Below are 25,340 nucleotides of genomic sequence, written 5' to 3' on the forward strand. Positions count from 1 at the left end.
AGGTGACAGGTGTGCCTAAAACCAGTCTGAAGAGTAATCACAAATGGTAGTGTTTATACTGAATTCCCAAATTTTCAAAACTACCAATTGAGAGAATCATGTTGATATGTGAAGTATGCAATTTCTGGAGAAAGAATAACGAACTGTGTTAACCAGTATGGGGATTGTCAGTCTCTAAAGAATTAGTCTTATTTGCAACCAAGAAAACAGAATATGGGTTTGTTTACCAAATATAAAAGTAATTTTAAAAAGCAAGCTGGGTGGATCTGGGCAAACAAATTTGTTTATAGTCATCCTAATTCTAAACATCTGGAGTTTGCACGCTGCCCCCTGCTCATTTCAGCTGTACTTGTGGTGGCGCAGGCTCCCTCCCAAATGTCAGCCTCCTACACTGCCGCGGAGAAGGGCAGACAGGAGTCCTGGGCTCAGCCTGGTGCTCTGCACTCATCAACCCGTGTTAGCAGCATGAGAGGCTGTGCCGCCCTCTGTAGGGAGGACACAGAGGCGGGCACCAGGGACCCCAGAAGGAATTGGTCACGTTTCCGCTAAAGTTATTCTGTAACAATGGGCAAGGGCAGCATGTCTCCTTAGGCTCAAGTTCATATTGTCGATGTTTCGTTCAGCATCCTAAGGGAGAAAACAGACATCTTGGGTCAAGTACTGGAAGGTCCACTGTTAAAATACTGGCAAACTGGACCCACAATTTAAAATAATCCACTTAGTTGTACACCTGAAACTAACACAACATTGTTAATCAACTGTACTCCAATACGAAATAAAAAGTTAAAAAAAAAAAATCGAAGTCAAAGCAGTCTAGAAATCTCTTTGTCTCTCCATCTACTTCTGTCTGCAGATTTTTAAGGTAAAGTTTTAATCCTAACTTTACTTTGCTCATTGTTTTGTGATGTCCTAGGGTCCCTCCAGCCCTACCAACCTGCTTCAGGCATGTCTTATTTTACTTCTCTTTCTGTCCTCCCTTGACAATTGCCCAAGTCTCTGGATTTTCTAAAATAAAATCTCCAAGAAAGCATTCAGATTGGGCCAGCTCCTAGAGCACATGAGTATGACCAGTCTCTGGACTGGCTGCCTTATGTCAGGTGTCCAAATACATTCTTATCATCTATTGTGGGAGGTGGTCGCGGGACGTGGCTACTGCCCATCATCAGGGGTGGAGGAGAATTGAACAGAGTGACATTTCTTGTATAGAGGATAAGTCTTCCCAGGCTTCTCTCTGACAAGCTCAATTCAAACTCTCTTCAAACACAGTCAGTTCACTTGGAAGATGACACCCAGAGAGGCTCATGTATACAGGGTACACGTATGGGCCTATGTGTACAAATGTACAAAGGGCCTCATGTGGGGATTTGGGAAAACAAAGTTCCATAGGATGGAGTTGGAATTTGTGAAACATCCGCACTTCTACCAGTCTGGCTATTCTATTTTGCTCGTTCATATAATTGTCAATTTGATCATTAGTCTTCTAATGTAATGCTTCAGGTAAAAATTTCGATGAGGCTAGAAAAATATGTTTTTTTTGTTAATGCTGTCATCTCTTGATACAACTGGGACTCTTAAGGAACTACATAAACTATTTTCAGCCAATGGAACATGATTTACAACATCGAATTAGTAATTTACTGATGGAACCTTCTTTTCCATGAGAATTAATACAATTTCCTACTGTTCTTACTTACACACTTGGAGTGAGGTATATTATTGATTACCCATGTACCAGACAATTTATACATGGTTATCTCATTTTCTCCTTATAACAGCTATAATGATCCCTATTTTACAAAACAGCAAATGTACTCAGAAAGATCAAGAAACTTTCCAAAGGTTATATAATTGGTAAGTGGTAGGGCTGGATTTTAAATCTAGGTTTATCTGACTCAATTACCTCACTGTACTAACCTATTTATTAGCAACAGTTAAAAATCCAGGGAGGATAAAAATCTAGCATTCTCCTTCATAGAATAATAGGCTACTTAACACAATTTAAAATATAATAGAGGGCTTCCCTGGTGGCGCAGTGGTTGAGAGTCCGCCTGCTGATACAGGGGACACGGGTTCGTGCCCAGGTCCGGGAGGATCCCACATGCCGTGGAGCGGCTGGGCCCGTGAGCCATGGCCGCTGAGCCTGTGCGTCTGGAGCCTGTGCTCTGGAACGGGAGAGGCCACAGCGGTGAGAGGCCCGCGTAAAGCAAAAAAAAAAAAAAAAAAAAAAAAAAAATATATATATATATATATATATAAAATAGAATATATATGAGGATTTGGGAGTGGAGAAAGATCATTTGCCTGGGTCTGTCTGTCGGAAGGGGGTCAGAGGAGTGGTTAGGCTTACAGGCTCTGGAGGCAGATGCCTGGGCACATAAGTTGGCTCTGCTTTTTCCTACCTTTGTAACTTCGAGCAGATTACTTGAATTTCTTGTATATTGGTGTTTTCATCTATACAATGAAAATAATTATTGTGTTTTCCTCTAAAGGCTGTTGTAGGATTAGATGAGCTAATACAGGCACAAGGCGTAGAGAATGCCTGGCACGTAGTAAGCACTGGGGAAGCGTTGTCAGCATTACCAAAGAAAGAAAAGATATTTGTATGTCATTTTCTTTACAGTAAATGCAGGATTACAGATTTAGTTATGTTTTGATTGGCTTTTTGTTTCTTCTCTAGAGTAGCTTTTCATTTCAAAACATGATAAAAGCAATCAGTACTTAATTATACTTATTCAAATATCTTATATTTAAAATTATTTTCAAGTCTACAGGATATTTCTGCAAGTATCCATATTTGAGGAGAGAGCCCTGGAACATAGTTCAGTCTAGCGTCAATATTTTGAAGGGTGTTGCAGCACAGATGTATGAGGCATACAATTCAAAGCCTGGGAAACTGCAGGCAGCAGAATTTTAGTAAGGGATACTATAGGAGTCTAAAATCCTAAAGGAAAACTTACTGTCAAAATATAACTATTTGACACAGTAAACAATTGGTAAGGAAGTTTTTGTTAAGGCGTAAGATCTGTCAGGATACACATCATCGCACAAAAACTGTTGATTATCAAAGCAAGTTGTCATAACCCTACGGGAGAGGGCAGTGAGCAGAAATGTAAAGCATCTTTGTATATCATTGTGAAACAAAACAGAAGTGTCAAAAATAGCGTCTCCCAATTTTAGTCCAAGAAATGAAGACGAAAATGTCTTGGGAAAGTCTTCCTGTGGCTGCTAGGATTGTTTTTTTTTTTGTTTTATTTTAACTCTTCCTCCCTTGGTTAAACACTGTTTCCGAGAGATAAGAGAGGTGAGGGTCCAGCCCCTGGAGAAGGGGGCTGGCACAGCTTCTGTGGGATGGAGTGGGAGGGCACCATTCCAGAGTCTTTGTGAAGAATCTTCTAGAACTGGAAAATGGGAGCCCTGGAGGAGTCTAGGCAGATGGTCCCACACCAGGGTCTAATGTGGAGATTGCAGCCCTCAGGGGCTCCGCCCACCCCGGGTGGGATGCAGCAGGTTTAGAAATGACAGGTGGTCTGGATCACACTCACCATTGTTCTTGGTCTATTTCCGGGCTAGGGTCTCATTCCTTCCTTCATTCAACAAATATTGATTGAGACCTTGCTGTGTACCAGGTCTTGTGCTAAGCGCTAGTTAACTAAAGGTGAGTAAACACAAGATCTGCTGCCTCCCTGCCTGAAGCCTGCAATCAGGTGGTGAAGACGGATATTAGCCAAACAGTGACACAGATAAATGTATAATTACAAACTGTGGTCCCTGTTCTGGAGGAGAAGGCTGAGAGACAATGGTGGGAGAGGGTCAGAATTGAGACTGGTGGCAAAGGAGGGCTCTGAAGAAGTGACATATTTAAACTGAGACCTGAAGGATGAGAAGGAACTTGGCAAGGGAGTGAGTGAGGGCTAAAGTGTGTGTGTGTGTGTGTGTGTATTTGTGTGTTGAGGGGGAGAATACAAAATGAGGACAAAAGGAAGAGGATGTGCTAGGAGAATGTACCATCTGGGGGCCTTCTTGAAGTTTCTCAAGGCTGGAATACAGAAGGGGGTGTGGGTTGCAGTGGGGGGATGATAAGAGATAAAACGGGAAGAAGTAGACTACAGCCAGATAACAAAGAACTTTGGGAGTCAAGTTAAGGGCTATGAACTTCATTGCCACTGAAAGTTTTGAAGCAGGAGAAGCGCAAGATCAGATTTATGTTTTACGCTACGTATAAAATCTTACCCTGATTATTAGATTTTGTATCTCTAATGTTGTTATGGTTTGCATTGTTTGGAATCCGCTTATTTAAAAACAATAACAGAATTCTGACGTAGTTTACATAGGATTTGTGCACTTCATTCTGCTTCCCAAAATAATCTCTACTCCAGGAAAATTTAGTTTAGGGAGGATGGTTAGAAGCAAGTGAGAATTTCAAGCTGAATTAAGTTTATTAAAATAAGCGACCATGAAAGATTCTAATGCAGAATACCCATGTTGATTCTTAACAAGATGAGGAAAGATGCTGAATAACTAATATGTACTTGTCAGAACAACAGATCGTAGCTATCGGAATTACATGGTCATTACATTGCACGACGTGGGAGAAAATAAATGCAGCTTTGGCTAAGAAAAAATTTCAGAATCAGGTTGGTGTGAGAAAGGAAAAGTGTAATTGGAAAATGAGGTTTTCCAATTGCTTATTTTAAAATCAGGAATATTTAGAGTCTTCCTAGTATGCTCCTAATTGAAAAAGTCAATTAAAATATGGAAGCAAAAAAAAAACAGATTAATTAGGAGATTATTAAAGGGATTAACAATAGGAGTTTGGCCCATAGGAATAGCTAACAGACAACTATATCCCATTAGTTTTCCATGGGAAAAGCAATGGATTTTATATGATCTGCAATTCAAACTGACAATAGGCCCCTGCTGTACGACTCGGGGATAATTTAAATTGTTTCTTAGTGTGGGCCACGCCATTGATCAGCAGGCTCTACAAAGGCCCTTTTGGGAAATAATTCCAGTTGAGGCCCAGGGTCACAGCCTGATCCACTGAATTCCTCCTCTTCCCGTTGGGTCCTGGCTGCTCACTGCTTTCAGCGCGTGTTGGTATTTTCAAGGGAGCAGGCCTGGCTGTGGAATGGAGAATCTGACTCTAAGACTGGGGGCAAATGGTATGCGTTCCCAAAGTGGCCTGCTGGGATGCTCTGAGTCCAGGAGCCTGCTTGGGAGGTCCATGGAAGCCACTGAAGAACCTCTCAGATTCCCTCGCGTTCTGCACGCGTGAAACCAACTTAGCGAAATCCTGATGTCCTGGAGTCACATTCCTGAAGCCTGTTCTATCTTGGAACCTTTCCTGGAGAAGCAGTTGAAACCAGTGGTAAAGGGAACAGTCTCTGGAACTGGACTACTTGGGCTCAAAACTCAGCTCTGCTGTTCTTGCCATGGGACCTTGTGGCCTCCAGTTGCCACATCTGTAAAATGGGGATAACAATAGTTCCCCCTTCATAGACTTTCATAAGGATTAAGATTTAATGCATATACAGTGTTTGAGCAGTTCCTGGCACATAGTAAGCCCTCTGTAAGTTTTTATTATCCTCCTTCCCTGGTGGCACAGTGGTTAAGAATCCACCTGGCAACACAGGGGACACGGGTTTGATCCCTGTTCTGGGAAGATCCCACATGCCGTGGAGCAGCTAAGCCCGTGCGCCACAACTACTGAGCCTGCGCTCTAGAGCCTGTGTGCTGCAACTACTGAAGCCCGCGTGCCGCAACTACTGAAGCCCGCGTGCCGCAACTACTGAAGCCCGCGCGCCTAGAGTCCACGCTCCGCAACAAGAGAAGCCACCGCAACGAGAAGCCCACACACTGCAACAAAGAGTAGACCCCGCTCACCACAGCTAGCGAAAGCCCACGCGCAGCAACGAAGACCCAATGCAGCCAAAAACCAAGCAAATAAATAAATAAATAAAATAAAAATAAAAACAACCTTGCTGATAACTAGCTCAGTTTCTGTATCACGGTGCTTCTCTCTGGCCTGTCTACCAAGCTCTTTAACACTATTCTTGTTCTCACAGTCAGCACCAGCCTTGGCCATTTCTCTCTTTGGAAGAACCTCAGATCTGTTTTTCTTTGATATCTGTCCTGCTGAAACTTGCCAGGCCTGATTAACATGGCATGACTAATGCAGAGTTTAAAGCAGCTATGCATTATAGTGGGGAAATCCTGGAATTCTGGTTGTGGCTTCATCCCTAAACGGTTAGATTAACTTTTGCAGATAATGTATAATATTCTGTGCCTCAATTTTCTTATCTGTCAAATGGGGGTGATGATGTTCCCATATCTCAACTCTTTCTGATGTCTGTGAGAGCTCAAGAGACGGCCACAGTTGCTCTGAAAAAAGTCATAATTTGCTATACATTGTCAATTCTACATCTATTTCCCCCTTGAATGTTCCTAATCTAGTAAAAGGAGAAAGCCACATAAACCAACAGTTACAGTGAAGGGTGACACCTGGGAGGTATGTTGGCAACAGTCCCAATATGTTGTGAGAATTGTGAGCGGTCTGTGTGACAGGCGGGGCATGAAGTGCATCAGCAGACGTGGCAAATTAAGTCAAAATCGATTAAGTCTGGGAGGATCTATTAAGTACCTACAGTGGAAAATTCAGTCAAATAGACCACTGCTTTGGTCCCCGTGACATGTAAAGTGTTTAGCAGATGTTTTCTAAGTGACTAAACTGGCTGGGGGGGAATCAGATGCTCACAGCCTCAGTTTCCCTAGTTTCAAAATGTCTCAAGGTTTTTCAAAGTGGGAGAAAAAACCCAGAGGCCTTGGTTTGAGCAGGCGAGGTCCAGCCCTCTTCCCCAAGGCTGGCGCTTTCCCTTCCTTACAGGGAGCTGCGAATGCTTCTGAGTCTGCCGTCTCTAGGTTTGCATTTAGGGCAGCCTGTAATCCCCGGAGAGGCTGGAAGACCTTGGGGCCGTCACCAGTGCTCTAGGAGCAGATCTGTGACTCATTATAGTCATGCCAATGTAACTGCCCTATTCCTTCAAGCACTATTGTGCTCTTAAGACCTAATTTGTGACCGTTTAAACAGATGAAACATAAAAATTAATAAATGGGGAGGAGAGGCAAAGAGGGTGAATTGTTTGCAGTTTGCCATTTCAAAGCACGTGTCAATTTTATTTTTTAAAGGATTTGGCTGCCTGAGAAGCTTAATTAATCAATCAATTAATTTGTTAACATTAAGACTCAAGTTTATTTATTTAGTTAGTTTTTGCGGTACGCGGGCCTCTCACTGTTGTGGCCTCTCCCATTGTGGAGCACAGGCTCCGGACGCGCAGGCTCAGCGGCCATGGCTCACGGGCCCAGCCACTCCGCGGCATGTGGGATCTTCCAGACCGGGGCACGAACCCGCGTCCCCTGCATCGGCAGGCGGACTCTCAACCACTGCGCCACCAGGGAAGCCCTCAAGTTTATTTTTTTATATATGTTTCAAAATGTACTGAGCGTGTCTCCTTGCCTTGCTTCTCCAATTATGTGAAGAATTCTTTTTCACTGTTTTTCTCTTCGACTTCTTTTCTCTGTCCTTGAGCCTGGGCAGTTTAAGTGTCTCAGACTACTGTGTCTTATGATTGGAAAGAGCTGTTTGTCAGTTTGATTGAGGCACCAAGCCCTGTCTTTACTGGTAAGGATTATCCATCTTGTTAACTTTATATGTTAACTGAAAATGTGCCAGTTAAGAGAAATCAGTGAGACCAAAAGTAGTCCCTCCGTTTTCCGGAGATTTAAGGAAACTGATTTCCAAGCATCAGGTGCTTCATTTCAAGGTTATTTTATCACAGCTAAAGGATTAGCGTCTTCGGAGCCCCGCTGAGTAGTGTGGATCGCGATAATGTACCGACATAACGCAAAACCCGTCTAGCTGCTGTCTGACATCAGAGTGTCCAGTTTCCTGACATCACGTTCATCCGTGTACGCGTGGCTATGGCCGTGGGTGAAACAGAGGCTCTATGCAATATTAATCTCACAGCATTAGGATGTTTCCTGTGTGGGGAGGGCAGGCCTTTCTGGTCTACGTCTTATACTTCTCAGTACGGAGACCCTCACACGGTGGGCACTCGGTGCGCGCTATCAAATGACTGTCCTCCTCTCTCTCCTCCAGCAAATCACGTGCCGAGCCCTGTGATATTAAATGGGCAGTCAAAACACAGAGTGAGCAATGCCACAGTAGGGGGGAATTCAAGGCGCTTTGTGAGCACACTGTAGGGAACTCTGCCTAGCTCAGGGGCCAGGGATGACTCTAGTGGAAGGCACATGGCACGTTCAGACTAACATCTTTATTGGATTATCTAGTTGCGTATGTGCGGAGGGAGGGGGGTAGGTAGGGAGTAAGGGTTGGCGATTCGGACAATTAAAACGAGCCAGACTACTTCATGACCACTCTGGGGGGGGCGGTCAAGTTCCCGAAGCCTTATAAAGGCCTTCACACGGCACCTGAAACAAAGCAAATGCTTAGGAAATATTGGCTGCTGTTTTTCTTATCAGATGATCAGTATGTCCAGAAGCTGGTCATTTTCCAAATAAGTGAAATCTAGCCAAAGACACAAACTTTATTTTACACTCTCTGTTATTGTACAGTCTCTTTCAGTCTGATTTGAAAACCACGTGGTCAATCACCTACCCCCCCCCACCCCCCACCATAGGGAACTTCCTGGAATTCGGACACTGGCAGACAATCAGCTTTAAAGGCTGACATTTACTGGGTATAAATACCTCGGTTCCGCTTAGAAAATAGCCACAGTCCCAAGCCTGTGGACTGTCAGGTGTTCTCCCCACTTCTCTGGTCACTCTAGCCCCTTCCCCCAGATCCTACCACCTCTCCCTCCTGGATCCCAGGGATCAAAGAGTTAAATCTGGCACAGCAAGGGGGGGCCTCCCTGACACAGGTCACTGCCCTGGGAGGTATTTATATTAAAAGATTTTGCATATCGCACCTCATTATAAATATACTTGTGACAAGGCCAGAGTGCCCTGGTTGTTGGTGTCAAGCTGGGTAAGGCTTCCAGGAGGAGGTGGGAGAAGGGGTGGGTGAGGTATGGCTGGGGCATTGGGAAGGGGGGGTGGGCAGGAAGGGGAGGAAGATGGGGAAAAAGACCAGGAAAACAGGGCCAATCAGGTGAAGAAGCGCTGGAAGGAGATGGAAGGGTAGAGTGTCCTTTTCAGGGTGCATTCAGTTTTAGTAACAAAGAAAAGCACATTCCTCTTGGGCTGGTGTGTATTACTCACTGCCTTGAGACTGACCTGCCTGCAAACTGAGCAGCTGCAGAAGGAAGCTGCACTTGATTCAAGAAACACAGCCTGGGGAGGTACGGGCGGGCGTGGCCCCTGCGTCACTGCAGGGCCAGTTCTGCACCGCTTAGGGGAGGATCAGAGCAGAGGTGAGGGCTTTAGCGTCTGTCTCCTGAGGGCAGGAGCTGTGGACCTCCATTCCTTTATTCATTCAGCAAACATTGTGGAACATCTGCTCGAGGCCAGAAACTGGGGTGGAATTGCGCACAGGGTACTGAGATGTGATCTTACCCTCAATAAAAATAGCAAAGACTTACATAATAGTGCACATATCATGTACCAGGAGTTTCTAAGTGCTTTTGGTACAGCACACTCTAATCTTCAATACAAGTGCTTAACAGAGGAACCGTTAATATTCTCATTTTATGGGATAAAAGGGAGGCACAGAGAGGGGAAGTGACTTCCCAGAGTCACACAAGTAGTCAGTGGCAGAGCTGGGCATCTGACCCAGGCTGGGTGGCAGCCTGTGCTGTTGACCCTCTGAAGAGCCATTTTTAAGAAACTGAAAATCCCATGCAACGTTCCTATTACACCTTAGAAAGCATTCTTCACACATAATATCTTATTACAGCTTCACAACATTCTTGTAATATATTACTCCAATTTAAAGGGAAGGAAAATGAAGCTCCGAGAGATCTGAAGATACTTTCCAAGGCCAAGTTGCCAAAGTCTACCAGGCTGAATTCTGGGCCCCATTACTAAAAAGTGTGCCCTCCCCTGCCCCTTGCTGTCAGTGGGGGGAAGCTGCAGGGTAACATACAAAAGATTTGTTCAGAGCAGAGTGGACCCCTTGCATAATAATGAACTAAATTAGGGAGGTGACACGGGACGAGTGTGTCGTGGGTTGAATTGTGTCTTCCTGGAGAGACGGGTTGATGTCTTAAGCCCCACTTCCTTGGAATGTGACCTTATTTGGAGATAGGGTCTTTTATAGAGGTAATTAGGTTAAGATAAGGTCATCTAGGTGGGCTTTAATCCAACATGACTGGTGTCCTTATAAAAAGGGAAAATTTAGACACAGGGACAGACAATGTGAAGAGACACAGGAAAAAGATGGCTATCTCTAACCCACGGAACGTCTGCGGCTGCCAGAAGCTGGGAGAGGGGCCTGGCACAGTTCCTTCCCTAGACCTTTAGAGGAAGCATGGCCCTGCTGACACCTTGGTTTCAGACTCTGAGCTTCCAAAACTGTGAGGGAATAAACTTCTGTTGTTCTAAGCCACCTGATTTGTGGTACTTGTTACAGCAGCCTTGGAAACAAGTACAATCACTTATAAGAAATGCTAGATGATGGGTTTTTTTTCATGAGATTGGAGGCTACAACCAGCAAAACACTATGCTATCTTCTGACACAAAGATTTGGTTCTGCGAATGGGTATTCTAATTCTTTTCGCGAACTCAAGTAACAAGATCCCCTTGTCTTATCAAAAACAAACTACAGCAACTCCCAAATCCTTAACAAGTACAATGATTTTCTGCAAATGAAATTTTGTCAGCTTAAACACTATTAGATTTTTCACATGGCAGATTTAATAGGAGAGATTTATTTTAGTAAAAGACAAAATGTTTCACTAAAGAACTTATTAGTAATGCATAAAGGCCTACTGAGTCTCTGAAGATCCCATTTTCAAAGAGAAACGTTGGGATAATTTTTATGTCCTGATTACAGAGAAAGGCTCGATGAAGATCGTCCTCGATATTAAGTTTGTATGGAGGAGGCAGATGGGGGAAGGGAGAGGAATCACTCAGTCAAGCAGGAGGGAAGTCAAAGAAAGTGTGTAAGTTTGGCCAGCATTTTGAAGTTGCTTTTAAAAAGGTTGATATGCGTTTCTGGGAAGTGAGGCCACCTTCACAGGTACTTGGATGCACCAAGCAACGATGTTAGAGGACGGGGTGCAAGGACGAAGCCTGCCGACTCCAGCCCAGGTCTGCCCTACTCCCTCCCTGCTGACCGCCTCACCTATTCATTCTCTCCCAGGCTCCCAGGACAAATCCTAAACTGAGGCTGGCTGTTAGCCCCTGGCGGATACCAAGTCAGGCCCCCCGTTTTGATGGCTAGACGACTGCTCTGTGCTACGTCCCAACTTTCTGCTTTCCTCTCCACCTTGTCTGCCTAGTGGGTGTCCCAGTGGGTACCACAGGGTTTCTCTCTTCACTTCCAAGTTCAAGAGCTGAGAAACTGCCTCACTCCAGGCTCCCTCCTCAGGCTGGGTCTGTGACCCACTGGGGGACAGCTGCTACCCACCTGCAAACCCACCAAGGATCATCTACCTGGATTTGTCCTCTCTGTCGCCCACCCTCAGCTGACACCCTGCTTATTTTTCTCAGACTTCCTGCTGCTGAATATTTCTCTGGGATGCACCTAGAAGGGTGGACACACAGTCAGTGGCTCAGTCAGCACCTCTTTGGTCCAGGGGGCAGAACTAGCTCCAGACTCTGGAGCCCCTCTGGTCAGATTCAGCCAAACACTGAGATATGACATTATTCCCTTTCCCTCTTAGGACTGTTTGTGGAGGAAGTGTTGTCCCTCAGCAAATCCCAGTGTTCCCCATTAGTGGCTACAGGTTGGATACTTAAGCTCCTCATAGCCCAGCAACTGCGGGTCAAATTTATTTATAAACTGAATCAATCCATTATTAGAGGGTCCAGTGTTTTGTGTTGCTGTTGTTTTTTAAGAGAATTACATATATGGTAATAATACTTGGTAACATTAGTTGAGTACAAATAAATACTGATATTATTATTATTACTGACTACTACTACTACTACTTATTATTATTATTTTGCGGTACACGGGGCTCTCACTGTTGTGGCCTCTCCCGTTGCGGAGCACAGGCTCCGGATGCGCAGGCTCAGCGGCCATGGCTCACGGGCCCAGCCGCTCCGCGGCCTGTGGGATCTTCCCGTACCGGGGCACGAACCCGTGTCCCCTGTATCGGCAGGCAGACTCTCAACCACTGCGCCACCAGGGAAGCCCTGACTACTTATTATTAAATACATACTAGGCACTGTGCTAAGTGTTTCACCTGCATTGTCTCAGGCAAACCTATCAGAAGGGGAGGTGCTATTAATATCTCCATTTGATACATGAGAGAACCGAGACCTGGCTAGATTAACCACCTTGTCCCAGGTCATACAAGGAGCAAAAGACAGAACCAGGGTTTCCACAAGGTTACTCCTGAGCCACTGCTCTTGGTCCCTGTGCTTCTTTCACATGTTCATATACTTCAGTGACATTTACTGAATGCTTACGATGTGCCAGGTAGGGTGCTAAGAGCTTTACAAGAATGACCTTGTTAGTGTTCATTATAAGCCTCTAGGGTAACTCTTATTTTAATCCCCATTTTGCAAAAGTGGAAACCAAGGCTCAGAGAGGTTAAGTAACCTTCCCAAGGCCACACAGCAAATAAGAGGAAGATCCAAGATTTGAACCGATCCAACCTGGCTCAGCCAAAACTGCCATGCTCCGAGAATATAAATTATTAATTCCAACGATATGCCTGGTACTGTGCTAGGCCCAAGTGGATACGAAGATGAAAAATAAATTGTTCCTAACTTTAAGACACTCTAGATACACAGATCTACAATGCATATACACATGAATGGAAGAAAGGGAAGAAACCATAGTAACGAGTAATATCTGAGTTTAATATTAGCTGAAAGGATCCATGTAGTGTTTCATAAATCAGGCATTCTTACAAATCCAATTAAAGTGATTGAGTACATTTAATAAATATGGTTGAATTTTAACACATCGAACTAATAACTGAGGGGAACAACCAAAGTAGACCCCTGCCAGCACATCTGCAGGTCTTAGGGCAGAAGGAGGCACCACTAACAGCCCTAGAGACTACCCTGTTTGGGGAGAGCACAAGGTTTCAGAATCTGCAAGTGACGCACCTGGATATCAGGGAGATAAATGGATTATGCATATATCAAACCATAGTTCAAGACTAATGCGTGTACGTTTTAGGCACGCGTCTGTGCTTTGCTTATTGAACAGGCCTAAAGCCCCGGATGAGGGCAGTTCCCCAGGAATAGTCGGTGGAGGTTGGGGCGCTCTGCACCTCCCTGGATGACCCCAGCGTGGAACGTCTGCCTGGCCTGGCATGGCAGAGTTGAGCAGGGCAGAGTTGACACATTGTGGGATCCACTGGGAGCGCGTGCAGTTGTGAGCTGTTTTTATCGGACTGGTATTTTGTTCATTTTTATCTACTCAATTTCACCTGGTCACTTCTGTGATCCTAAGGACAGGGGAGCAGGGCAAGGCACTCAGCCCAGGGACTCTCACAGGACCACCCGGGATTGAACCTGTGTCTGGTGCCTCATCTCTTCACAAAGCCCCACGTCTCCCATGTGGAGCCATCTGGCCCTGGATACACATCCACTCCATCTCCTGCATTGTCCCTCCCTTTCCATCCCACTGCCTCCGTCAGGCCAGTGAAGCATCGGATGTGGCCCGATGCTGACGCGAGACCACTCACCGACTTCCCTTCCTGCAGCGCCCTGCCCTTCGCTCACTTGCCAAACGCTTGTCTACTAGAGCGCCAGGAAGCGCTCTAGGAACAGAGGCTGTATCAGTAACACAACTCACAGATACCCTGTCCTCATGGAGCTCAGTTTCTACTTAGGGCAGACAGGCAATGAGCCGTACGTAGCATAAAAATGAGGAAGTCGCAGGGTTGAATGTGTCAAGTTCTATGGGGGAAGAAAGGGTGAGATAAGTTGGATGAGGGGGACTGAAGTGGGGTGCATTGTCCTGTTAAATTCAGTAGGCAGGGTCAGCCTTCCTGAGAAGGTAATTTTGGAGCAAAGACTTGAAGGAGGTAGACAGTTGGGCCTGGCCTGACTGAAGAAGCTCATTTCCGGCGCAGAGAACAACCAGTGCAAACGCCCCAAGAAGGAAGTGTGCCTGGAGTGTCTGAAGCTAATGCACCCGGAGGGTGCCAGGAGGCCAGAGGCCCTGGGCACCCAGAGGCAGGGCAGAGTTGTAAAGGAGGTCAGAGATGCCACAGGGTCATGCTGGGCCCTGTAGGCCACTTTAAGGCCTTTGTTTACTTTGAAGGAGATGGGGGTTTTGAGCGGAGGAGTGACATGATCTGATGGCTATTTTAGAAGGGTTGCCCTGGCTGCTGTGTTGAGGAGAGACAGTGGGGGCCAGAGGCACAGTGAGACCAGTTATGCTGCACAGTCGTCCGGGGGAGGGACTGTGATGGTTTAGGCCAGGCTGGTGGCAAAGGAGGTGGTGAGAAGTGGTGGCTTCTGGTGATATTTTGAAAGTAGATCCAACAGGATTTCCTGACATGCTGGATATAGAGTATGAAAGAGATCAGGGTAGGGTTTTGGGATGACCTACCGGAAAGGTGGAATTGATGTCGTCTGAGATGCAGAAAGGCATGGATCAAGCCAGTATTGGGGAAATCTCAGGAGCTGTTTTTGGACATACTGAGTTTGAGATGTTTATAGCATATCGAAGTAGGCATGTCAAGGAGGCAACTGGATATAGGAATCTCAAGTTCAAGAGAGAGGTGTGGGGTAGAGATGTACATTTGGAAGGGCTGGGCGTCTGAAAGGTATTGACAGCCATGAATACACCTCCTCAGTTATGGCCCCGGCTGCACCATTCACCCTCTGAGAACCTCGTGGAACACCATTCCTTCCTGAATCACATCCAGATGTCTTTATCTGTGAGCAAGGCCTCCCATGTTGCCAGAGAGCGAGCTTCCTTTCCAGTCTCACCCCTGCTGCTCTCCTTTCTTGCAGCCTAGAGCCACATGCAGCGGGAGCTGGGACACCTGAGTCCCCATTGCCTCCCTTGTTCCTCTGTGACTTTGCTGAAGCTGTGTCCACTCCTTTCTTTTCTTTCCTTTTTCAAATTGTTCAAATTCCACTTCCCCTCCAAGGCCCAGTTTAACTGACCTTCCTCCATGTGAATCATTCTCCAGCCTCTTTACTTTTGTGTTTTTGCCTGCCCTGGGCTGTTTTAGCAGCCTGCACCGCTCGGCGGTACATCACACCTTATGCCTGGATTCTCGGGACCAATCTCAGGTCTTATTGTAAGTTTCTCCTGAGCAGAAGCGCTCTCATTTGCCTCAGAATAGCCAAAATGTAGAGCCCAGTGCCAGGCAGAGGCAGAGCTTGTACACCATCAACATTTGCTTAACAAATGAACCTTGGGGAGACATGGATTTTTGCAAGACAAGACCCTGTATACCTTGTGGGGATGAGATCTAGGGGACAAACAAGTATAACTTGAAGACGATTTTCACTGATTTAGAGGCCACTTTGTCCCACTTAAGGATTCTTAAATAGTACAAATACATAATGGAATCTAATAAAAGCGTATAGAGTAGGCTTCTTTTTTTTCCACAAGGACAAAAATACTATTGCAAGTTAGTTTTAAAATGACTGAATGTGTTCCCTAAAATGAAAATACCAACAAGTATGTGAATTCTTACTTTTACCAATAACACAAACAACTACATATTAATAGAAATGATTTACATATATAAAAATTTCACAAAGGTTTGCTATATGTCAGACATTTTACATACCTCGACCCTGATTCTCACCACAACCCTGGAATTTTGTATCCTTATCTTCCTGTTACATATTGAGTGAATTGAGAGAAGTAACTCGCCTACGTTACATAGCTTGTCGGTGGTCACAGAGCTAGCAGGTGGTAGAGTCAGGATTCTAACTTAACTTTCTTGAAAACCAAGGGCAAAATTCCTTGCGTCCTGTCATCTGACCTCCTCCCTTCCACCTAGAAGCCCTCAGACCTACAGTTTCTGACCTCAGTGTCCAAGCTGCTGATTGTCTTAGTAGAGGAAAAATATCATGGCATGATGCTTCCAATAATCGCATTCTTAGACAGAGTTCACTACCATTTCCAGACATTCATTCACTCAATGCATATTTCATGAGCACCTCCCTCCTCTGTGTCAGCCACTGTCTCAGCAAGGGAGAGAGAATAATGAGAAAAACAGGCAAAAGTTCCTACCCTCAATGGAGCTTACATTTAATGAGGGAAGACAGACACTAAACAAGATCAATAAGTAAAATCTATAGTGAGTGTGATGGGGATAAGGGCTATGCAGAAAAAGAAACCTAAGTGAGATAGGAAGTGTGTGGCTGGGGGACTTGGCGGTTTTTGTTAGCATGACTGCAGGAGGTCTCAGTGAGAAGCTGCCAGTTGAGACCTGACAGAGGCAGGGGAACAAGGCTGGTAGATTCTGGTAAGAGGAGGCAGGAAGTTCAATGGTCAGGAGGCAGGAGTGTGCCTAGAGTATTCTAGAATAGCAACCAGGGCAATGTGGCTGGAGCAGAGTTTGCAATAGCAGTAACTAAGATGGGAGACGTGAGGAGGGTGAAGTGACCAGAGCATGGTGACCAGGCTCATCAGGACTTTGGCTTTTACTCTGATTGAGGTGCAAAATCAATGGCGGGTTAATGCACGGGGCGATACTACCAGAGGTTTCCACGGTCTTCACATATTTTTAGAATGTATTAGCAACTTTAATAAATTATGAGGAAGTGCATTATGTCAGCCTTCCAATCACTAAATACTGCTGATCTCATGCAGAGCTCCATATAGCACTGCCCTTGTGACCGGGAGCAAAGCAGGGAGAGCACAGAAGGCTTAAATGCGAGAAGCCCAGATATGGGGCGGGTGGAGAGGGGGGACCTATCTCCAGCCCCCAGACCTTTCCCACTCTCTTCCTTGAAAGGAAATGGGTGGCGATCCCCACAGCCTCCGTCTCAGTCTTAACAGCTAAACTGCTGGGAACAGATCAGGCCGTCTTCACTCCCGGCTCTTGGAGCTGAGCTGCGGGATAAAGCCATCCATCAACAGCCCGCAGATGCACCTCTAAGAAGAACAGCAGTGACACGTGCACCTATGCTTCTCTTCTATGAATCAATTTTTCAAGTTATTGCCTAGGATGGCTCATTTCTAGATTGTCCTCACGTGCCATAGGGATTTGAAAATTAAAAACTTTTCAATGTTTCAACTCAACACTAAGAGCTAGTTCTTGGTCATAATTAGTTGGTTCCATTCGAATTAGTACTGGGTAGCAGCTCTTATCCTCTCTTCAGAGAACTAACAAGATCAAGATCGGCACAGAGAAGAATGATCTGTAATGACCGATGGGGCAGGTTATGCAGAAGGACTGTTGGTGCCTGGGAGCTCACGGGAAGGGGCTTCACCAAGATGTGCGGGCCTAGGAAGGCACTATGGGCGGAGGACGGACGGACCCCAACCTGTCACTACCCGCCTAATAGCATCTCAGCACTGGCTTAATTCCGCCAGCTTTTCAGGAACCTCAGAAGCAAACAAGGAGAGCTTCTGAGTGACCACCAACATGCACACGGTTAAAAAAGAGTCATTTCTAAGACACAAAAGCCATTTCAAGAAATTGATCAACAGCTTTTTCCAAGTAGTGCAATCACAGTTTGCTATTTTTGCATTTCTGAAAACTTTTCCTTTCCTTTGAACTAAAAAATAAAATCCCATAAAGAATAGCTAGAAAGCAAAGCTTCAGTATGTGAGCTGGCTTGTTCTCTTAAATTTAATTGTAAAACGTTATTAAAAATTTGGGAAGTATGGGGCTTCCCTGGTGGCGCAGTGGTTAAGAGTCCGCCTGCCGATGCAGGGGACGCGGGTTCGTGCCCCAGTCCAGGAGGATCCCACATGCCACGGAGCGGCTGGGCCCATGAGCCATGGCCGCTGAGCCTGCGCGTCGGAGCCTGTGCTCCACAGCGGGAGAGGCCACAACAGTGAGAGGCCGGCGTACCGCAAAAAAAAAAAAGAAAAATTTGGGAAGCATGGGGGATGGGAATCACTCTTAAGAGCACCATGCTCTCATAATTATTACTGTCTGAGGGCTCCCTTTTGATGTTTTCCCTATTTTTATATAGTTATAATCTTGCTGACCAAATCATTTCATATCCCGATTGTGCTCACTGAGCCTATCATTAGCGTGTTTGTTCCTCTCTGCTGATGGGGAGTTTCATTTATGATGCCTGCTTTATACTACCCTGAAAGTAGGTAGCACAATTAACTATTTCTCTCCTTTTTTAAAAAAAATTTTTTTAATTTATTTTTTATTTCTCTCCTTTTGATTACAGTTTTGCACTTTCATAAATAATTTTGTGACAAGCATTTTCACATGCATAGTCATCCTCCCTGCCCTGTTTTTCTTTCTTCAGATTAAGTGGAATTATTGGGTTAAAGAGGATGGATTTTTGCATGGCTTAATATATCTTGAATCAGCGTATTTTTAGTGAAATCTTATCTGAGCACTCAGCGTATCTAGATGTTTTTCTCAAGAACTAATCGTATTACACTGATTTTTATCAGACAATGAGCAGATGTTTTTCTTTTTGCCTCAACTGGCAGGAAACTCAGAGCTAAAGTTCAAATCCAATAATGAGTTCATCTCAGGTGACCTGTAATAGTTTCTTTTGGATTGATATTCTACTTTGTTGTCCCTTTGAAAAACAGTGATGCTGAATTCTTAAAGTTCCCTCAGGTTCCTTTTAGAAACAGGGTGGTTATAAAGCTCGCTCACGTGCGCACGCAAACACACACACACACACGTGCCTTTATTGAACCTTAACACACAACTTCTTTACGTAATCAGCATCATAAAATCCAAACTCTTGGAACTGGAATCTGTGAGATGATCTCGTGCAATCCCCTCCCTTTACAGTAGAGACACTGGGCTAGAGAGAGAACATGACCGGTCTGGGGTCCCAGAACTCCCTGCAGCTAGAGCCAGGGTTAATGAGAACCCAGGCCTTTTCATGCCCGATCTGAGCCCTGAGCAAAGCCCGAGGAACTGCCTATTGATTGGCTGTACCTTACACCTTGACACTTTTGCCAGGGGCTCAGTCGTAAGCGCCTCTCTCCATCTCTCTCTCTTCCCTTTGCCACCATTTCTCATTGCCACCATCCTCTGTGAGGCACGTGTTATTTCATTCCTAGAGCCCCGATTCTGCCCACTCTGGCCCATCTCACACACTGTCACCGTATTAGTTTGCTAGGGCTGCCTTAACAAAGTGCAGATGGGGAGGCTCACACCACAGAGATTCATTGTCTCCAGTTCCGGAGGCTAGAAGTCCGAAGCCAAGGTGTTGGCAGGGCCACGCTCCCTCTGAGGGCTCCAGGGGAGGATCTGTTCCAGGCCTCTCTCCTTGGTTCGTAGATGCCTGTCTTCTCCCTGTGTCTCTGTGCATTGTCTTCCCTGTATGCATATCTCTGTGTCCAAGTTTCCCCTTTTAATAAGAACACTAGTCACATTGAATTAGGGCCCACCCTAATGACCTTGCTTTCTCTTGATCACCACCGTGAGGACCTTCTCTCCAAACAAGGCCACATTCTGAGACACGGAGGGCTTGGACTTCAACATAGGACTTGGGCAGGGGTAGAGGTGGGGTGGAGTGAACGGGTGGAGGCGGGATGCAATCCAACCTGGAACAGTCGCAAAGGTCTTTTTTCCCCAAGTTTTCGTCTCCCTGCTCAAAATCCTTCATGGTCCTGACTTGCCAAATTAATTCTAAATTCCTCACTTTGGCGTTCCAGTTGTCCCTTGACCCAGTTTTGACATATCATTGTTATTTCATCTCCCCACACGCCCCATATTCCTCTGCACTGCAGTCCAACTGCATTACTCTGAGATTGCAAACACCCCACACTCTCCTGCCCCCAAGCTCACTCTCACGCAGCTCTTTCTACCTCAAATGCCCTCTTCCCCCACCTCCCAGGCCCGTCTCAGGCGCCCTCCTGTCCGCTGAGCCTTCCTTGTCCCGCACAGACATGTCTCTTCCTCCTTCAGGGCTTTGCTTCATGTATCTTGTTGGCAGTTAAGGATTACGACTATTGTATTACAGTCACTTGTGTGTTCCCTCCTGCTAACCTGTATCCCTCTTAAGCGTAGGAACTTATCCATCCTTGCATCTTCCCAGTGTCTTTTCTTTTCCAACTTCCCCCAGAGTGGTTGCTGGTACCTCTGATGAACACATAGCTGGCAAAAGATATATGTACTCTCCTGCAGAGAGCAATAGTAACATGTCAGGTCATCTAAGACAGCTCCTCTGCAACAGTGTGCAGACTCAGCGTGATGCATATAATAGACAGCGGAGTAAATAAAATAAGGGTTGCATGTAAAATCTAAGATTGTTGGTATGTGGGCATGGCTGGTGTTGAATGGGAGATTATTTTTACTAGGAAATTCCCTTTGTCCTCATCATTTTCCCCTCCCAATAGAAAATTCCATGAAGTTTATTTCTGAAGAAAAGTAAATATCCAGATGGCCAGAGCAATGACCTTTCTCTAACGGAGGGGATGGATTTGTTATCCGGCCAAATGTTTGAGATTCTTCCACCGGCACGCATAATTGCGAGAGATGTGTTAATTAACCCTTACGTGACAGCTGGTGGGACTTCCTAGACAACTCTGAGAGGAGTATTGATCTGGAGTCATTGTCAGTGACTGTGCTGTGGTGATATAAAGGTAAGGTCCTAACAACAGTTTCTGAATGGGCAGGTCAATGTGCAGGTTCTCTATGAAGTGGAGCCTGCAGGCATTAGGGCAGCTGGCCAGTGCTTGTCAGGAAACAAAAGCACCAGTGTAGCTCTTCAAATGACATCTGAATGAGTGGCACAGGCAAACTCCCAAAGATGTAATCCCTATTATTATAATAGCTCTATGGCTCAGAATGGGCTGTTATCAAAGAGAAAGACAAATCCAGAAAGTGAAGAGGAGATTTTCTTTTTACCCCCTACAGCTGTGAATCAGCAGCACCCACATCATCGACTGTTACTTAAGGGAACTGAGTGCACAGCGCTTGACTCAGCACTGTGGACATGTTGAAGAGGAAGCAGAAAATATGATCCTTGCCCTAGAGGAGTCACTGTCTTGGCATTGTGTGGAAAATAATTTAATTCTCCAAAGTCTTTTACAGATCCAAGATTTTGTGAGTCTATGATCAAGAAAGAGAACTATTTTATCTTTAAAAAGCAAAAATGTCATGAATATTCTTTTGTCTAAAAGGCAATTCATATTCCCTAATATAACTTGCTGTGTCGCTTCTACATCAAATTGCTCAGTTTTTGTACCACAGATCTGCACAAGAGAGCTTTTGGATTTATTTTCCCCTTTCCTATTGCCAACTAAGTATTTTTTTCTTTTACCTGGAGTCATGTGAAATATGGGATTACTTGACTTCTCTGAAATCAGATATAATGGCATGTCTGCTTCCAAAGTAACCACTTTGTTGTTCATTCATACGTTCCTGGAAAAACTATCTGATCTTGGTTTAGTCTAGGGAAAATACATTCAAGGTTTTTTTTTTCCCTTAAAATGTGTAGAAGAAAAATATGCATCTCTTTTGAGCAACTGGAATCAATTTAAGGTTTTGGCACACGCCATGGAAAAATCAATGGAAGTTAAAAGTTGACAGGCAAAGTTTGCCTCTGCAAGTGTCAATAAACTTGTGCCCACTCAGAAAAATCAAAAAAAAGGATCTTTGACAACCAACTAGGATGGTAGGTCAAGTAATCAACCAATATAGTTTTATAGAAGATAATTATACACTGGATGGTGGGAGGTGGGACCCATAAAATTTAGGCTTCCTTTCTATCTCTCCAAAGAGTTTTCAATTTAACTAGGGAGATAAACAAGAGCATGCACAGAACAATAAATAAATAAGATGTTATGTTGATAACAAGAATCAAACATCGAGGCATGCTGGAGGAACTCATGAACACTGAGGATCTAACCAAGGTTGAGTCTCCCTACGAAGTCCAGACATCCTGTCGAGAACCCGTCCAAATCTGCTCCCCGCCTAGACAAGAACTCATAGTCCTTGAGCCTTGTTCTTGCTGCTTGACAACTGACATCAGGCTCTACTGAGCCCCAGGACACCAATGTCCAAGACTCTCTACTTCCCATGCATGTTTTTTTTTTTTTTTTCACATGGAAGGTGAGCTAATAAGTAGGACACCTATTTTTCTCCTTTCCTTTCTGGTGCCGGGAATTCCTTCAGGTTTTTCTAGAAGCATTTGCTGCTTTGTTCCTTGCTCAGAGGGAGCAAGTTAAATGAGGATCACCAAAGGCTGAGCTTCGCATTTATGTCCCAGGCATTCACACTGGTGGCCCAGGGCCAGCCTCTCAATAGTATCAACAAATCATGGCAATGTAATGTAATATGTGTCATGTAAGTTACAGTGGTGGCAAGAGGCCATCATCCGTCTGGTCTCAGATGGTAATTAAAGGCTCCATAAGTATGGGTCTTGGGGAAAGGAAAGAAAGGAGTGGCGTTGGGGGAGAGAGTGAGAGTGCCCGGCAGTGTCAGGTGCTGCGGACAGGTCAGGTAAAATCCAGAGTTGCAAAAGCGATCTTCGAATAGCGCAATTACATAGTTATTGGTGGTCTCATCAAGGGCAGTTTTGGTGGGGCTTTGAGAAAAAAGTCAGATTGCAGTGCAGTGAACAAGGCCTGGAGAATGGTGAGGAGTAAGGTTGGACAGTTCTTTCACTGAAATATCCTAGTAGATTAGGTCCTTCTGGTCAGAGATGTCGGAGCAAGAGGAGACAAAATGATGTTTAATGTTATGGAAAATGTCTCTATTTTTCCACCCTCCTCTGTGTGAGTAGACAGAAGGGACTGCGTGCAGACTAGCAGTGGAAGGTGCCCAGCCAGGGCACTAACAATGCCCTCCATGCTTGGGGCAGAGAAAGCCCCACTGGAATCCTGTTTTGGTTTTGGTTTGTGTTGTTTTCCCTTAATCTGTGTGTGTGTGTGTGTGTGTGTGTGTGTATGTGAATGCATTTGTTCTATTCCTTTTCTGTCCCTTCTTCTCCCCCCACCCTTGCTCGGTTCCTCTTAGAAATGTTAATTACTTTTGGGTAACTTTCTGTCAAATGTCTTGAACTTTTCATGAGAAATCCACCATAAGAATCTGACAAAAGTATATAGAAAACCTGCAAATACATGATTTGGGATTTTTGAGGTAATGATTTAGGCTTTTAAGCGGTTAACCTAAAATTATATCCACTTAATATTACCTGAGCACTGGAGACTGATCAGTTTTCTGATTTGCTCACTTTGCCTGGTACATGGGTAAGTCTCAGAGTTCACTTTTATTTCCAAGTAGTAGATTGCAATTAGCTAAGAAGGAGTTTTCCTATTATAGTAATTTCCTAATTATGCATAGGGACAGTAGAAAGAAAAGTTGGGAATAATAGTAGTTCATCTAAAAACCTATTTTAACCATTAGCTTTAAACTCAACTGAAGAATTTAACCAAAACTCCTGATAAGAAGTAAAGGAAGGAAAGTAACAGGAATTTTACCTTTTAAAAATGTCTGTGAAGGTGATAATGATCAGTTACTTGCTTAAGTGTGGGCTTGCAATTTAAGAGGCCAGAATATGGGCAGAAAGCCCAATAGACCACAGAACAGTGATTTTCAGCCCCCCTTTTTTAAGCAGCAGATTTCCAGTGAAGCCTTATGTAGAAAACTAATATATAAATCAGACATGAGGCAGAAAAATCAAATAGAGTTTCTCTAAATTGGCAGAGCTGGAATCTCTCCCACTTTTCCTCTTCTTGGGGACTGTCCTGGAGGTGACTACATAGGGCTCTTCATTTTAATTCTATATGGTAATGCATCGCATTTGTAAGCATTTAATAGTTTGCAAAGCACTGCCATTTTCATCACATCACTTCATTTTTATGAAAAGTCCATGAGCTAGGCAGACTAGACACTGGCATTATTATTGCCATTTTGCAAATAAGTTGCTTAAGGTCATCTAGCTTCTCAATGGTAGATCTTCAATCCAAAACCAGGTCTTCAGAGCTCTTCTACTTTGGTACACTGTGAAATCCTTCACTTGTCAGCTCATGACACTCCTGTTCCAGGTCAGGGTATATTTAAGAATTTGGATAACATGCTAAAGGACAATAGCAAATATTATTAAATGAAAAATTAATAAGTAAGTACACCTGTTTTCATACGTTGGACCTATGTAAAACGGTACATACATTTTTTAATATAAATTTTAAAATCGTAGTTGGTATAGGCAATGAGCAAATAAACTCCTCCCTACTTAGCCCCACTAGGTCAATCCCTACAGAGGTTAGGCGAATAAAATATGTGACAAAGCTTTCCTCCCTGGATAACAGAACAGCATTTCCTAAATATGACTTTCCAACAGAACTAATCAGAGAACTTTTGGATTTTTATTTATTTATTTATTTAAAAATTTTTTTTGGCCGTGCAGCATGGCATGTGGGATCTTAGTTCCCCGACCAGGGCTCGAGCCTGTGCCCCCTGCGGTGGAAGCGCGGAGTCTCAACCACTGGACTGCCAGGGAAGTCCCAGAGAACTTTTTTAAAATGCAAATTCCTGCCCCCTTGATTGAAAATATAAGTCAGTAGGTCCGGATTAGAGCCATTCTTCAGATGTGGGGTTCGGTTTGTAAAACACAGATAAAATCATACAGTGGATTCAGCTTCCCCAGTTACTTCCAGAGAGCGGGCTAGAAGTTTTGGGAGAGGGCTTTTCAGGTCACAACAGTATCATTTATTCAATTATAGCATTAAATTCTATTCCAGTGACCTGAAAGAATCAGTGCATATCCAATTATGTCTAATTTATACCCTGGGACGTGCTGGCTCTGGCTCAATGTAAAATCCTGGCAGAATCGCAATTTAACAAGCTTGACAGGACATCAAAATTGCTATGTCGTTTCCAAACCCCATTAAGTGGGAACCTACATGTTCCTATGATGTTCTGAGGCAGTATACACTATTATTATTTTTCTCTCTGTTTATGTAAGGCAAATGCTCAGCAAATACTTTACCAGAAAACAAGAACCGGTTAGAGGGAGCTACTGTGCAAACAGGGCGCTTTGCCACCCAAAGCAGTGGCGCTGAGACAGTAGACACCGCGTCATCCTTTGTGGTTCCAGCATTTAATGGAATTTAATATATT

General features: G+C 44.6%; 1 protein-coding gene across 8 annotated transcripts in view; it reads right to left on the minus strand.

Annotated features, from left to right (window-relative positions):
* MBNL2 (muscleblind like splicing regulator 2) overlaps positions 1 to 25,340 on the minus strand; it is a 150,183-nt gene that overhangs the window by 52,881 nt on the left and 71,962 nt on the right. The window lies entirely within an intron of this gene.

The sequence above is a fragment of the Delphinapterus leucas genome, chromosome 18 (genome assembly GCF_059928025.1).
Source record: "Delphinapterus leucas isolate spDelLeu-1000000601 "Yukka" chromosome 18, BTC_Dleu_Yukka2, whole genome shotgun sequence".
NCBI classification, from domain to species: Eukaryota; Metazoa; Chordata; class Mammalia; order Artiodactyla; family Monodontidae; genus Delphinapterus; species Delphinapterus leucas.